This window comes from Octopus sinensis, linkage group LG2 (assembly GCF_006345805.1).
Source record: "Octopus sinensis linkage group LG2, ASM634580v1, whole genome shotgun sequence".
NCBI classification, from domain to species: Eukaryota; Metazoa; Mollusca; class Cephalopoda; order Octopoda; family Octopodidae; genus Octopus; species Octopus sinensis.
In genome coordinates, this window is record NC_042998.1 from 61,494,340 (window position 1) to 61,510,885 (window position 16,546).

Below are 16,546 nucleotides of genomic sequence, written 5' to 3' on the forward strand. Positions count from 1 at the left end.
TCTTTCAGGAACTTCTCAATCACATTTTCTTATAAGCTGTTGTAAAACCACACTGATGGCAGATACCAGTGTCATGTAAAAGGCACCCATGCCAGTTGCACATAAAAGCACCCAATACACTCTCAGAGTAGTTAGTCTGGTGTAGCCTCCCAGTTTGTCAGCCCTGGTCAAACTATTCAGATTATTCAGCAGTGAGTTACAGAATTTTATTGCTCATAAATTCCAAACGTTGGATTTAAATAAGAAAACAGTAAATCCTGGTATCTTTCAAAATAACATATATTTCTATGTTTAATTTAGTTTATTATACCACCATTATTAATACACCATGGTTATTTTTCTCTTTTTTTGTTATATTCTACATAAAGTTTTACTTTTGTCAATTATAGGTGCAGGCATGGCTGTGTATTAAGATGCTTGCTTCCCAACCACATGGTTCTGGGTTCAGTCCCACTGCTGGGCAACTTGGCAACTGTCTTTTTCTATAACCTCCGGTTAACCAAAGTATGGTGATGATTTATTGGTAGATGGAAACTGAAAGAAGTCTGCCATATATCATATATACTTTCTTTTACTTGTTTCAGTCATTTGACTGCGGCCATGCTGGAGCACCGCCTTTAGTCGAGCAAATCGACCCCGGGACTTATTCTTTGTAAGCCCAGTACTTATTCTATCGGTCTGTTTTGCCGAACCGCTAAGTGACGGGGACTTAAACACACCAGCATCGGTTCTCAAGCAATGCTAGGGGGACAAACACAGACACACAAATATATATATATATATACATATATACGACAGGCTTCTTTCAGTTTCCATCTACCAAATCCACTCACAAGGCTTTGGTCGGCCCGGGGCTATAGCAGAAGACACTTGCCCAAGATGCCACGCAGTGGGACTGAACCCGGAACCATGTGGTTGGTTAGCAAGCTACTTACCACACAGCCACTCCTGTGCCTATACATATATTTTATATATATATATATATATATACACACACACACACATATATGTATGTAGGTGTGTGTTCATGTCTATGTTTGTCCCCTCCACCACTTGACAACCAGTGTTCATGCGTTTACGAGCTCATTACTTAACAGTTCAGCAAAAGAGATTGAGAGAATAAGTATCAAGCATAAAGAAAAAAGTCCTGGGCTTGATTCATTTGACTAAAATTCTTCAAGGTGATGCTCCAGCATGGCCAAAGTCTAATGACTGAAAAAATAAAAGGTGAAAGATTCAGTCAAAAGCTCACCTAATCACCAACATAGAATAGATTACAATAAGGGTGATTATAATTTCAAATTCGAAGGAATCTGTTTGACAAAATGACTGCCCTTTGAGAAATACAATGAAAAAATAGTCAATGAGTTAATTAAAATTGATTACAATAAACCATGATAGTGTAATAAGAGTATTTATCAATTAAAACCTTGGTTTAGCTTACAAAAAAATTGGCAAAAATCATTTTAGGAAACATAGATCAGGTAAAAAAAAAACATGCTGAATATAAATAAATGAAATATATAAACTTATAAAATGTGTTATGGGACAGGAGAGATTGAGAGAAGAGTATATAGAGGAAGAGGGGGAGAGAGAAGAAGGGGAGAGAAAGAGAGGGAGGGAGTGAAGTGAAGGAGAGAGAGGGAGAGGGAAGGAGGGAAGTGAAGGAGAGAGAGGGAGAGGCGAGGGGGAATGAGAAGGAATAGAGAGAAGGAGAGAGGGGGAACGAGAAGAGAGAGAGAGAGAAGGCGGAGAGAGGAGAGGGCAAATGAGAAGGAGGGGAGAGAGGGGGAATGTGAAGGAGGGGAGAGAAGGAGAGGGAGGGAGAGAGAAGGAGGGAGAGAAGGCAGAGAGAGGAGAGGGGAATGAGAAGGGGAGAGATGGAGGGGGAGAGAGAAAGAAGGGAAAGAGTGGTAGAGGATAGGAGCAGAGTGGAAAGAGAGGGAGAGAGGGAGAGGGAAGAGAAGGAGAGGGGGAATGAGAAGGAGGGGAGAGAAGGTGGAGAGAGGAGAGGGGAATGAGGAGGGGAGAGGCAAGGAGGGGAGAGAAGGAGAGGGACAGAGAGAGAAAGCAGAGAGAGGAGAGAGGGAGAAAGAGAGAAATGGTTGAAAGAACAGAGATACAGCGGTTAGATTAGATAGAGGGAATTAAATAAGGGAAATGGAAAAATTGAAGATGGAGGTGGAGGTGTGGTGATTAAAGTGATGGGGTAAACATTACAACACAGTTGTTAATTCTCCTATGTTACATATCATCATCATCATCATCATCATCGTTTAACGTCCATTCTCCATGCTAGCATGGGTTGGACGGTTCGACCGGGGATCTGGGAAGCCAGAAGGCTGCACCAGGCTCCAGTCTTATCTGGCAAATGTTTCTACAGCTGGATGCCCTTCCTAACGCCAACCACTCCGTGAGTGTAGTGGGTGCTTTTTACGTGCCACCTGCATATAATATAATATATACAAAATGGGGGCACAGGCACAATTGGCTGAATTCAACAAACATAGTTTTAAATCATCATCATCATCATCATCGTTTAACGTCCGCTTTCCATGCTAGCATGGGTTGGACGGTTCAACTCGGGTCTGGCAAGCCCGAAGGCTACACCAGGCCAGTCAGATCTGGCAGTGTTTCTACAGCTGGATGCCCTTCCTAACGCCAACCACTCCGAGAGTGTAGTGGGTGATTTTATGTGCCACCGACACAGGTGCCAGACGAGGCTGGCAGACGGCCATGCTCGGATGGTGTTTTTTATGTGCCACCGACACAGGTGCCAGACGAGGCTGGCAGACGGCCACGCTCGGATGGTGTTTTTTTATGTGCCACCGACACAGGTGCCAGACGAGGCTGGCAGACTGCCACGCTCGGATATGGTGTTTTCGGTGTTTTTCTTATGTGCCACCAATACAGGTGCCAGACGAGGCTGGCAAACGGCTACGATCGGACGGTGTTTGTTACGTGCCCATGGCACGGAGGCCAGTCGATGCGGTACTGGCTACGGTCCCGTTCGGATGGTTTTCTTATGTGCCACCGGCACTGGTACCACAGGGATACAAATTCCATTGATGTTCATCTATTTTGATTTGGTTTGACTTGATTCGATTTGACACATCCATCGGAGCATACTGGCTTCATTCCTCAAGAGCTTACACATGTCCTCAGCAGTCACGGCCCATGTTTCACTGCCATGTAGCATGGCAGTTCGAACACATGCATCATACAGTCTGCCCTTTACTCTGAGCGAGAGGCCTTTAGTCACCAGCAGAGGTAAGAGCTCCCTAAACTTTGCCCAGGCTATTCTTATTCTAGCAGTTACACTCTCAGCACACCCACCCCCACTACTGACTTGGTCACCTAGATAACGGAAGCTATCAACTACTTCTAATTTTTCCCCCTGGAAAGTGACGGAAGTTGTTTTCTGCAGATTTTCGGAGGTCAATGCTCCCGAGCATCTGCCACATATAAAAACTATCTTCCCAGTTAGCCTACCTTTGACATTGCTGCACCTCTTATGTGTCCATAGCTTACACTGGGTACATCTTATAGAGTTTCTACCTACACCTTTTCTACAGATCGAGCAGGGCCATCTTCCTGAGGACATTTGTGGATTGCCTACCTTTCTACTTATTAGTACTTTGGTTTTAGCTAGGTTGACTCTAAGGCCCCTCGCTTCTAAACCCTCCTTCCACACCTGGAACTTCTCCTCCAGTTCTGATAGTGACTCAGCAATTAGAGCGAGGTCGTCAGCATAGAGGAGCTCCCAGGGGCAACCTGTCTTGAATTCCTCCACAATTGCCTGGAGGACTATGATAAATAGGAGGGGGCTGAGGACTGAACCCTGGTGGACCCCAACCTCTACTTTGAATTCTTCTGTGTACATGTTGCCAACCCTAACCTTGCTTACGGCATCTCTGTACATGGCTTGCACAGCCCTCACCAGCCATTCATCTATCCCTAGTTTCCTCATTGACCACCAGATGAGGGATCGGGGGACCCTATCAAAGGCTTTCTCCATCTCAACGAAAGCCAGGTACAGGGGCTTATCTTTGGCTAGGTATTTCTCCTGCAGCTGCCTTACCAGGAATATAGCATCAGTGGTGCTTTTCCCTGGCACAAACCCAAACTGCATCTCATCTAAACTAACTCTCTCTCTAATTAGTTGGGCTATGACCCTCTCCGTAACCTTCATTACCTGATCCAACAGCTTGATACCTCTGTAATTATTTGTATCTAGGGCATCACCTTTACCTTTGTAGCAGTTGACTAGTACGCTGCTACACCAGCGTACTAAATGAGAAATACAAAGATGGAGATGGCTTGGAACTAGGGCAATAAAGATACAATGTTTATTAATGAATTTAAAATTTCTAGAATCAACAATGTAAAGATAGAAAAGTATTATTATTCACCTTCAAAATAAGCGCAACTATGCCTCCCCTGGTCTTGATGGCGTTACATACCTGCTTCTCAAACGTGGCAGGTACTTCCTTTTACACCAGCTTTCTATTTTTTTCCAGTACTGTCTCAACAATGGTGCTACTCCAGAGCAGTGGAAAACTGCCAGTGTCATTCCTCTGTTCAAAAAGGGCGACTGCACATCACCTGTCAACTATCGGCCAGTCAGTCTCACTAGCTGTATTGCAAAACTGATGGAATCGTGTGTCAGAGAAACACTTTGGAACTTCTGGAGCTCTCAGTCTCATCCGACCCTCACAATATGGATTTGTCCCTAACTCCAGCTGCAGTGATCAGCTTGTCGAGTTCCTTGAGGACATTGCTCAGATCACTGACAGTGGCTCATGGGTGGATGTTGTCTACCTTGACTTTGCTAAGGCTTTTAATTCTGTGCCACACAAAAGGCTTATGGTGAAACTCTCTGCAATGGGTTTGAGGGATAATCTTTTTAACTGGTTGAAATCCTTCATTCTCAGCTGAAAGGAGGTAGTCACAGTTCTAGGACAGCATTCTACACCATATGAGATGTCATCGGATGTACCACAGGGATCTGTTCTTGGTCCCCTCTTGTTTGTGGCATACATTAATGACATAGATGCCAATTTAAAGAATGCCACAGTATTGAAATATGCAGATGACATCAAGCTGTACCTTGAAATCAAGAGGATAGATCCTGTTGTTTACAGCTCTTTCCTGCAATCAGACCTGGACACAATGCAGCAATGGATCACAGACTGGCAACTGAAACTGGCTGTGGACAAGTGTACCACCATGCATTTTGGGAGAAAAAACCCTGCGTCCACATACTCCCTCCGCAACACTGATATCAAGAAATCCTCTTGCGAGCGTGACCTAGGCATCACTGTCAGGAGTGATTTGCGTTGGACAAAGCATATCTCTAAAATTGTCAAGAAGGCCAAGGGTGTCTTGGCATCACTCAGCAAGACTTTTGTTAGCCGCTCTCCAGCCATCTATTTAAAGCTGTATACAGCTATGGTACGATCACACTTGGAATTCGCATCATCAGTTTGGAACCCCTGTCTTGCTCAGAACATTGACCTCCTGAAATCTGTTCAGAGACGTGCAACCAAACGCATACCCTCCATCAGACACCTACCATACTCTGAGCACCTTGTTTCCCTGGGCATGGATTCACTGAAGCTCTGGCATCTGGCGATGGACTTGGTAAACACCCACAAAGTTATCAACCACCTCACCAACAACAACACTGAACACCTTTTTGATCTCCATGTTTCCAACACACGTGGACATGCCTACAAAGTCAGAAAACTGCACAGCTCCCATGACTTTCGGAAACATTTTTTCATGCTCAGAGTTGCTGAAGCATGGAACAAACTGCCTGCGTCAGTTGTTGACTGCCATGACACTGCATCCTTTAAGGCCTTCATGCTTTCCGAAATCCGCCAAAACTACACCTGATTGCCCCCCTTCCATACTCATACACATATGTGTATGTCATGACTCATGCACTGTTCTTTTCCTGACGCTTGTACATTACCCTATGTACTATACATACACTTTAGATGAGTTGTAGTGCACCTGAGCACTGTACACAATGTTTTATTATTATTATTATTATTATTATTGAGTGAGAGAGCAGTGCATGCCATCAAAGTGACACTGGGATAAAATATTCAAAGCCCAGTATACCCATCATGACCACCCATCTGATAAGGGTATACCAGGCACATGCTTCACAACCATATGTGAACGACATGGTGATCTCATATCAAGATAAACAGCACATGACCTTGCTGGTGGGGCCCTGTTAGAATTTTCTTCTGGTCGAGTAACCCATCCCGCTCAAAAGTCCCTGAATAAGAGTTGTTTAAGGATGTTGAATGAACTACCCATGTTTCCAGAGGTGAATTATTCAAACCCTAAAGAATCCCTCTCAACACATGGCTATGATGCTCCCCCACTACTTCTCCTTGTGGTCAGAGATGCACATATCATCAGGTCAAACAAATGACAAACAAATCTGTGGTATTGAGCAGAATATTTGCTGTAACCCAAGACAAAACAATGTACATTATAACACTTCCAACCAGTTAAGATAAGAAGCCATGAGAGCCACTGCCTGGTACTGCATCAGGCATTATTATTATTATTATTATTGAGTGAGCGAGCAGTGCATGCCATCAAAGTGACATTGGGGTAAAATACACGAAGCCCAGTATACCCATCATGACTACCCGTCTGATAAGGGTACACCAGGCACATGCATCACAACCATATGTACGCGACATAGTGATCACATATCAAGATAAACAGCGAATGACCTTGCAGGTGGGGCCCAGTTAGAATTTTCTTCTGGTCGAGTAGCCCATCCCACTCAAAAGGTCCCTGAATAAGGATTGTTTAAGGATGTTGAACGAACCACCCATGTTTCCAAAGGTGAATTATCCAAACCTCTAAGAATTCCATTCAACACACAGCTATGATGTTCCCCTACTACTTCTGCTCGTGATCAGAGATGCACATATCGTCAGCCACTAAGGAACTTGGTCAACTGGTTAACGTCAAACAACTAACAAGCAAGTCTGTGGTATTGAGCAGAATATTTGCTGTAGCCCATCTTTTATACCAAGACAAAATAATGTACATGATAACACTTCCAATCAGTTAAGATCAGGAGCCATGAGAGCCACTGCCTGGTATTATCAAGGTGACAACCTGACAGAATCATTAGCATGCCAGGCAAAATGCTTAATGGCATTTTGTCCATCTTCACATTCTGAATCCAAATTCTGCCTAGGTTGACTCTGTCTTTCACCTTTCAGGAACAATAAAATAGGTACCAGTTGAGCCCTGGGGTCAATATAATCAACATATCCTTCTCCTGAAATACTAGCATTGTGCCAAAATTTGAAATATTTATTATTATTATTATTATTGTCGGCGGTGGCGATGTCTTCATCATCATCATTATTATTCTGGCACCCAGAATGCTGTCAGACACTCACAACCCTCTACCAGTTGGGCAATGGGATTGGTGCATATTCCGCCTAAGCAATTCATAGATGATTAGTGGTAGGGAAGTGTGATGACATTCTCGGGGATGCTCTGGGCCTTGATGAAAACCAACTGGCTAGTCTGTCCTGGAGGATTTTCCAGTTGGGAACCATCATGAATAATTCCCAGTGTCCTTGACCTGGTGGTGCTACTGGTTCGAGATGAACTTGTTCAGTGTCCAGCTGTTGCTGACTTGTGAGGTTATATTGAACAGCTGCTATAACATGTAGAATGGATCCATCTATCAGCTGAGTGATGATTACCCTGTTGCCCTCCTTTAATCAGACAGGCAAGGCAGTTTTCCTTTGCCCAGTGACTGTGGCAAAAGAGGTTTTCTAGTGGACAAGGTTGAAAGGCATGAAGACAAATACATTCCTCTTTGGTATGGCCTCATCGACTTGTGGCCAAATCTTGGTCTTGCACTGCCAATATAATGCTCTCAGTCTTTTTTTTCAGTGTCCCTTTCTTCAGCCAATCCCACCTGTATTTTCCAGCAACTTAAGTTGTGGCTATATAGAGTTGATTGTGTAGTCCCTTGCTGTGTAATGCTTCTTCGTGTCCTGTTTGTACTCCTTCCATTGTTTCTCCTTTTTTTTCTTACTTTGGGACAGGTATCTCAATAAGCTCCCATGTGTGATATGTACGCAGTCCTCCACACTTATCAATTCTGTTTTCCCATTCGCTCCCTTCATATATAGGTGATCAGTGGTAGGCACCATGCATCATTAAGAGCTTTCTTGTCAACCTATCCAACTCCTTTTGCTCATCCTATTATTATTATTATTATTATTATGATTATTATTATTATGATTATTATCATTACCATCATCATCATCATCATCATCATCATTATTGTTTTACTTCTCAGAATGTTTGGTCTTGTTTTTTTCTGGTAGATTCTGTCAGAGCAGGCAGCAGCCTGCTGTTAGAGATCTCACAGAGTCTCTTTCCATGCATTATAAGTTTTGATACTTGGTTGTTGATTATCAGGGGACACATTCAGCATCCAAGTACCAATCTCAAAATCCTAGCTTTCCCCCAGCAGAGCAGTGTTTTGGGTTTGCTCTGCTCTCATGTCACTTCCAATTTCTCTGACATATTTCTTGAACTTGGTTGTTAGTGCTTTGAGTGACCCTACAACAACTGAAAAGTGAGACACTCTCCTCATAGTCTCCACATTCTTGCAATTTCATCTTCTGGTAGTCAGTACTTTTCAAGTTTTTCTAGTTCTTTGTCACTTATGCTTTCATTTCCAGGTATTGCAATATCTATGATCTTGGTTTCCTTTTTTCCTTTATCTACAACAATATCTGGTCTCTGAGCCTTGATTAGGGACTCACATTGGATTGTAAAATCCTACAGTGTCTTATGTTCTTTGTTCTCCGTGCCACTTTCTGGTTCATGTTCATACCATTCCTGTGTTCTGCTCAAGCCGTACTTTTCCCATAGCCTCCAGTGGATGAACTCAGCCATGTTATTGTGCCTCCTTTTGAAGTGTTTTTAGGCCAGCTTGCTACTCTCACTCACAATATATCAGATTGTTTCATTTCTCCTGCAACACATCCTACAAAGGAGTGATTCACTACTCTTATCTATTTGGAACTTTGTGTAGTTAGTTCTCAGAGCTTGTTCCTGTGCACTGCATATCAATGCCTCAGTGCATCCTTTCAGATAACTTTTTCTTAGCCATCTCCAAGTGTTGATCTTGTCTTCTCTTTCAATTTCTCTGAGGTATTTCCCTTGCAGTGGTTTCATTTTCCAGTTGTTTATTCTTTCTTCTTCATCTTTTTTCTTAAATCTTTGTGGGTGGAGTATTATTTTCGTCATCATCATCATCATCATCATTATTATTATTGAGTGAGAGAGCAGGTAAAATATACGAAGCCCAGTAATACCCATCATGACTACCCATCAGATAAGAGTATACCAAGCACATACATCACAACCATATGTGTGCATCATGGTGATTCCATATCAAGATAACAGCACATGACCTTGCTGGTGGGGCCCAGTTAGAATTTTCTTCAAATTGAGTAGCCCATCACACTCAAAAGGTCCCTGAATAAGGGTGTTGAAACACCTAAGATTCCAGAGGTGAATTATTCAAACCCCAAATAATTCCTCTCAAAATATGGCTATGATGTTCCCCCACTACTTCTGCTTGTGATCAGAGATGCACATATCATCAGCAACTTAGGGACATATTCAAATGGTTAAGGTCAAACAACTGACAAGCAAATCTGTGGTATTGAGCAGAATATTATTATTATTATTTAAAACAGTTTGATTCGGTCCCACGCAACTAAATGTTTTGTAAGTGTCTTACACAAACGTAACTCATTAGACTCTGTTAATTGCATGGGGGAGTACAAGAATTCCGAGATGGGTACTGGAAAATAGGCTGCCATTGATCAAGACGGGTCACATGAGATCAACATTTTGGTAACATCAGATGCCAGTGACATGTAAAAGACACCCACTACACTCTTGGATTGTTTGACATAAAGGAGAAACCAAGTCAAAATCAGGCTGGAGCCTGGTGCAACGCTCCGGCTTACCAGTTCCAATTAAACTGTCTAACCCAGAGTTTCTCAACCATTTTTAATCTATGGACCCCTTTTAAATACTATTTTAGTCTGGTGGACCCCATAATCATTCAATGTTTTAAAACTAGTTTTATAGAAACTTTATTCAAAATTCCTATTTTGTTTTTCACACATTCCCATCTGTAGGTTGAACTATGTAAAATGTTAGAGAAAGAATCCTGGCTGTTTCTTGAAATACCTACCAGTACATATAACTAGAGCAAAATTTTTTCAGGGGCCCTTAAAATACTATTGTGGATCCTCAATTTACTATTTTGTTGCGTCATGCTCCATAAAATTCTTACATATGGACCCCTTGGAGAACCACTGGTCTAACCTATGCCAGCATGGAAAACGGACGCTAAATGATGATGATGATGTCTGCAACATGTAGACCTCAGTATTATTGAAATCAGAGGATTATATCAATTTTTTTTATAATTTTCATATATTTTATGTATATATTTAAAAAAATATTTTAAAATCTTATTTAGAATTTCAATGTTAATATTCCAATGTTTGTAATGTTTGATTTTTAATCTTTCAATATTTAAAAATATTTAATTTTTTGAATTATAAATTTTTCGTGTATGATTTTTAACTTTGCCATTAGATTCTTTTGTTCGAAATTTTTTATTTTTAATCTAAGGCTTTACTTTTCGATTTTATAATTCTTAAATTTTTATCTTAACTTGACAACCTTTACGCATTCATAACAATTTTTAACAATAATCTCATAATTAAGTCTAGCCGAGTTGTTCCCCCTGAATAGATAATCGCTTTGGTTACATATTTGGATAATATTAGCAGCTTTCTTCTCTCACTATCGTTGATGAACGGTGACACATCCGTTGATTACCCATTGGAAATCGGTCCATATCTGTGGCTGCTGAGTTCTCTATGTTTGTATTTAATATTGGTTTCAGCAGAGTAAGTAAATCGATTACATCAACTTTAGTACTCGACCGCTACTTATTTTATCGATACCGAAACGATTAAAGGCAAAATCGACCTCGACAGAATTTGAACTCAGAACATAAAGACCGATGAAATATCGCTAAATATTTTGTCCGGCGTGCTAATGATTGTGCCAGCTCGTTGCTTTATGTATTTTTGAGTTCAAATTCCGCCGAGGTTGACTTCACCTGTCATCTTTTCGGGGTCGATAAAATAAGTACCAGTTGAGCACTGGGATCGATGTCATCGGACTATTCTCTCCCCCGATATTGCTAGCCTACTGCCAAAATTTGAAATCAATATTACATATGTATGGAGGTGGCGAGCTAGCAGATTCGTTAGCATGCCGGGCGAAATGCTTAGCGGCATTTCGTCCGTCATTGCGTTCAGAGATTTGGTTCTGCCGGCATCGACTTTGCCTTTCATCCTTTTGAGGTCGATGAAACAAGTATCAGTTAAACATGGGTCGATGTAATCGACTTTCTCCCTCCCCCGAAATTGCTGGCCTTGTGCCAAAATTTGAAATCAATACTCCGTGTGTGTGTGTGTGTTAACATTATTGTAATAAAGTGTTTCCCTGAAGAACCGTTGTATATTTTCATCCAAATCCATTGAGATCAAGGTTGACCCGCTTAGACCTGCCCTGTTTGCTCTAATTATTAATGATATTACCTTGATGGACGTTGACCTAAACTTGAATATATAGTATCTTCATGATGCTTGCTTGTGGGTGGTGGTGTGTTTCTGACAAGGTCTTTGCAACTGCCAAGACGATGATTGAGTAACTTGATCGTAGAGGCCTTAGCGCTAACAGTCCTAAATGCGAGCTGGCTCCTCGTCCATCCAGCTCCACATCAGCAGACTGTAAACCTGTTTACAGACTCCTCCTCCTCTATCACGGTTCCTCCTTCATCGGCGTGGTGCCCTCTTGGAGCCCCAATTACTGACAGAGCTTTCGATCCAAGATGGTTAACCATCTTGAGCAACTTTTTAAAAACCTTGAAATAACTGAGCTCCACCGAAGTTTTCTGGTACTTAGGAATTACTTGTCAATTCCTAAGTTATTGCAGGCAACGCTGTTTGAAACAGGTTCGTAGCAGGCAAAATATTCGTTGGGAATCAACTACAGTTATCTCCCCTGTCGAATGTTCCAAGCATTCCAAGCAAGCAGTGGTTAGCTCCTCCTTTGCTAGCATGCAAGGCGTAACTGTTAGAGTACTCACAGGAGGGCGTTCGAAGTTATATCGCCTGCTTGAAAGCGATTTCCAATCGAAGTTAACATCAGAGAGAGAGAGAGAGAGAGAGAGAGAGCGAGGGAGCCAGGCATACGGATTCGTTATTCTTTCCTTTGCTAACTCGGTTTGGTATTCTACGCCTAGTGGTTGTCTGAAAGTAATTTTTGTAGTTTGAATTCCTCCTGTTTTTTCACTGTCATCGTGGAACATGACAAGATGTTCAGAACCTTTTACTGCAATCCCAGATTACTTGATTGAACATTTTATACTCAGAGTGTCAATTCGTTTGTTACGCATCTGCATGAAACATTGGATACGAAGTTGTTCGCGCACTGACACAAGTGTTTGTTTTTACTTACTGCAATAGAGGTATAATTACAGCCATTGGATTAATGACTCTGTCTTGTCTTTAAGGTGTTAATATCTTCATTAGCTACTTCCCTCGTTAAAGTATTTTTCCAGAGTGATCCCTCTTATGGATTCTCATTGTTTCTCCAGTGCTTGGACGACCGAATCTTCAGGAAACTCGAATGCTTGGTCAATGTCAAACTCTTTTCAGAGTCCCGCGACCAAACTGCTTTGCCCAAATGGTTTGGAGGTCTAAGTCTGCACAAGTGCTCGTCTCTGTCTTTTTCCTATTTTCTTTCCTCCATCCACACTTGCTCCGCTTGGGTAGGCAACATCTTCTCCCCTCTAACAGTGTTCCAACAGAGAAATGATGAAGCTCTGTTACAGTGGAGAGAGCTGGGTTTGTCAGTTCCTGTTACAGTGGAGGATAGATAGAAGCAGAGAATATGGGACAATCAGGTACTACTTTCAACTCTCTCTTCAATCAATCTCACCAATTTTCAAGGTGTTGCCTACTTTCTGCTAGTGCAAAATTCTCAGGGGACTGGACTGATGCTCTGCCTGTGGCCAACATTGGTGGTCTACTCAGTCAAGATGAGCTCTGCATCTCCATCGCACTCAGAGTTGGAACCAGCATCTGTGGGAAATTGAAATGTCACTTTGGTAGGCCCCTCAACTCCAAAGGTCATCATGGTCTGTCTTGCCACCTAAATGCTGGTTGTTTCACTCATCACACCGAGCTAAACTTAATCGTTAAGCGGGCTCAGGCTTGGGTTAGTAGCCCCTCAGTTCTGGAACCGGCGGAATTATGCAGAAGTGATAGAAAGAGTTGGTTTCACTCTCTGTCCCTGGATAAGAGCTCGGTGCCTCATCTGGGATGCCACAGTCTGTGAATCCTTTGTTCCCTCCCACATCCTGGATGTAGCCGAACAGAACAAAATCCTTAAGTATGGGGACCTTTCAGTGAACTATCTCTTCCAGCCTGTGGTGTTTGAGATATTTGGAGGGACTAGGCCGCTAATGGTGAAATTCTTGTCATCATTAGCAACTCACCTTACCTAGGTGCTAGGTGATGTTCGGGAGGGTACTTGGCTGTTCCAATGTTTTAGCCTCGCCATTGCCCATGGTAATGCTGTGAGCATGTTTGCTTGCTCCTGTAAGTTCCATCCAATCTTGTGATGTGCAACCAAGTGAGGCACTTGATGTTGCATTGATGGTTTTTTTACCCATTTTTTCTCTTTGTCATCTTTTTTCTCTTTCTTTTTCTTTCCTTATTCCGCTTTTTCCATTTTTATTTTTGGATATTGGATAAACAGATCTGTATACACCAACATTATATATATGTTACACATAACTGATTTTAATATTTTATATTTATTAATAAATACTCTTTTCTACTCTAGGCACAAGACCCGAAATTTTGTGGGAGGGCGCCAGTCGATTAGATCAACCCCAGTACACAAATAGTACTTAATTTATCGACCCCGAAAGGATGAAAGGCAAAGTCGACCTCGGCGGAATTTGAACTCAGAACGTAAATATAGACAAAATACCGCTGAGCTTTTTGCCCACGTGCTAACATTTCTACCAACTACCTGCCTTATTTATTCTTTTCTACTCTAGGCACAAGGCCCGACATTTTTTGTTGGGGGAGAGAGTCGATCATATCGACTTCAGTACGCAAGTGGTACCTAATTTATCGACCTCGAAAGGATGAAAGGCAGAGTCGACCTCGGCAGAATTTGCACTCAGAACGTAATGGCAGACGAAATACCTATTTCTTTACTATCCACAAGGGGCTAAGCACAGAGGGGACAAACAAGAACAGACAAACAGATTAAGTCGATTACATCGACCCCAGTGCATAACTGGTACTTAATTTATCGACCCCGAAAGGATGAAAGGCAAAGTCGACTCGGCAGAATTTGAACTCAGAACGCAGCAGCAGACGAAATGCCCCTAAGGAGTTCGCCTGGCATGCTAACATTTCTGCCAGCTCGCCGCCTTTATTAATAAATATTGAGATGCAAATAGGTATAATGGGGAACTATTGGTATAAACTATGCGTTGTGTTTATCTTGTCTTCACACACACACACACACATCTGCAGCAATTGCAACGAAGTGGTCTCATTGTCGCCATTGAGAACAATGATTTTCGTTGATAGTAATCTGTCATACAATATTTATTGCTACTACGTAAACAGGTATTATTGTTCACCTAGTTGACTTTCCATGCGTTTATATATCTCGTGTTGTATTTTGCTTGGTATGTCAGAAATGTATTTATACCTCAGCCTGTGAGAAATAATTTTTCAAGTTTAAAGAAAATTTTAATGTCCTTTGTGCAACACCCAGGCGGGATTTATGTATTTCATAGTGTACGATTATACTGTAGCAACTGCTGCTTATTTCCCTTGATAATCACGAGGGTGAGTCTAAAAGTAATGCCATTTTGTTTAGGACAGGTATAATTACCAACACTGGAATGTGTATCATACATCAAAACGGAACTGGTCCTCTGGAATAATGTTTGCCTCTCAAACCCTCTTTCATGGGGCCAAAGAGATGATAGTCCAGTGACGAGGAAGTGAAAACTGTAGTGAAGAAGTGGCTCAAAGAACAGTCAACAGAATTTTATGTGGCAGGGATACATGCTCTCATTTGAAGGTGGAACATTGCTATTGTGAGAAACGCTGACTATGTTCAGAAGTAGAGATGTGATCCACAGAGGACCAAATTCATTTTGATATATGATACATATTCCAGTGTTGGTAATTATACCTGTCCTAAACAAAATGGCATTACTTTTTGACTCACCCTTGTATGTGACTAGCTTGTCTTTAGTCAGTTTATTTTGCCGTGGTGCTTTCTTGAGTCATAGCAAGGCAGTGCCAATATCTTTTCCCAGTCGAATACATTGTAGCATGCAGTTAAAAATATATCAGTTGCTGACAGGAGTCTGACAAGAAATAACATTGAGAACGAACTTTCTTCATCACTGATTGGAACAACTCACTTTTTATTCAGACATACAAGTCAATTTTCTTATTATTTTCATTCTCTAGGCAGTGAGCTGGCAGAAACGTTAGCACGCTGGGCAAAATGCTTAGTGGTATTTCGTCTGCCATTACTTTGTGAGTTCAAATTCTGCCAAGGTCGACTTTACCTTTCATCCTTTCGGGTTCGATAAATTAAGTACCACTGGGGTCGATGTAATCGACTCAATACCTACGTCTGTCCTTGTTTGTCCTCTCTGTGTTTAGCCCCTTGTGGGTAGTAAAGAAATAGGTATTTTATCTGCCACAACGTTCTGAGTTCAAATTCCGCCGAGGTCAACTTTGCCTTACGGGATCGATTAAATAAGTACCAGTTACGCACTGGTGTCGATATAATCGACTTAATCCATTTGTCTGTCCTTGTTTGTCCACTCTGTGTTTAGCCCCTTGTGGGTAGTAAGGAAATAAGAAATAGGTATTTTGTCTGTCTTTATGTTCTGAGTTCAAATCCCGCCAAGGTCGATTTTGCCTTTTATCCTTTTATCTAATCGACTAGCCCCTTGCATATAATTATATATAGAGGACCTCCAAGTCTAGTGGAAAAAATAGAGAAAGGGATTCTTAAACTGGAGGTTTGACTCAAATGCTTACAACAGAGTGGATTCTACTAAAGAGGCCCAAATTGTCATAAGGTGATGATATACCAAGGGGCATTTAGGTTTGACACTTAAGTAGGTTAAGGTGGGATTTGAACTCAGAAGGCAGAGAGTTTTAACAAATATTGAAAGCACATGGAATCCAACATTGTTACATATCTACAAATCCACTGCTCTAGATGGATATTTTATTTACTGAACCCTAAAGACTGAAAAGTAAAGTTAAATTCTGTGGTATTTGTAGTCAGAGAGCCAAGCATCAGAACAGATATT

The 16,546-nt window shown here is 41.7% G+C and overlaps 1 protein-coding gene across 1 annotated transcript in view; it reads right to left on the minus strand.

Moving 5' to 3' along the window:
* Nucleotides 1-16,546, minus strand: part of LOC115224769 — a 218,008-nt gene that overhangs the window by 191,772 nt on the left and 9,690 nt on the right. The window lies entirely within an intron of this gene.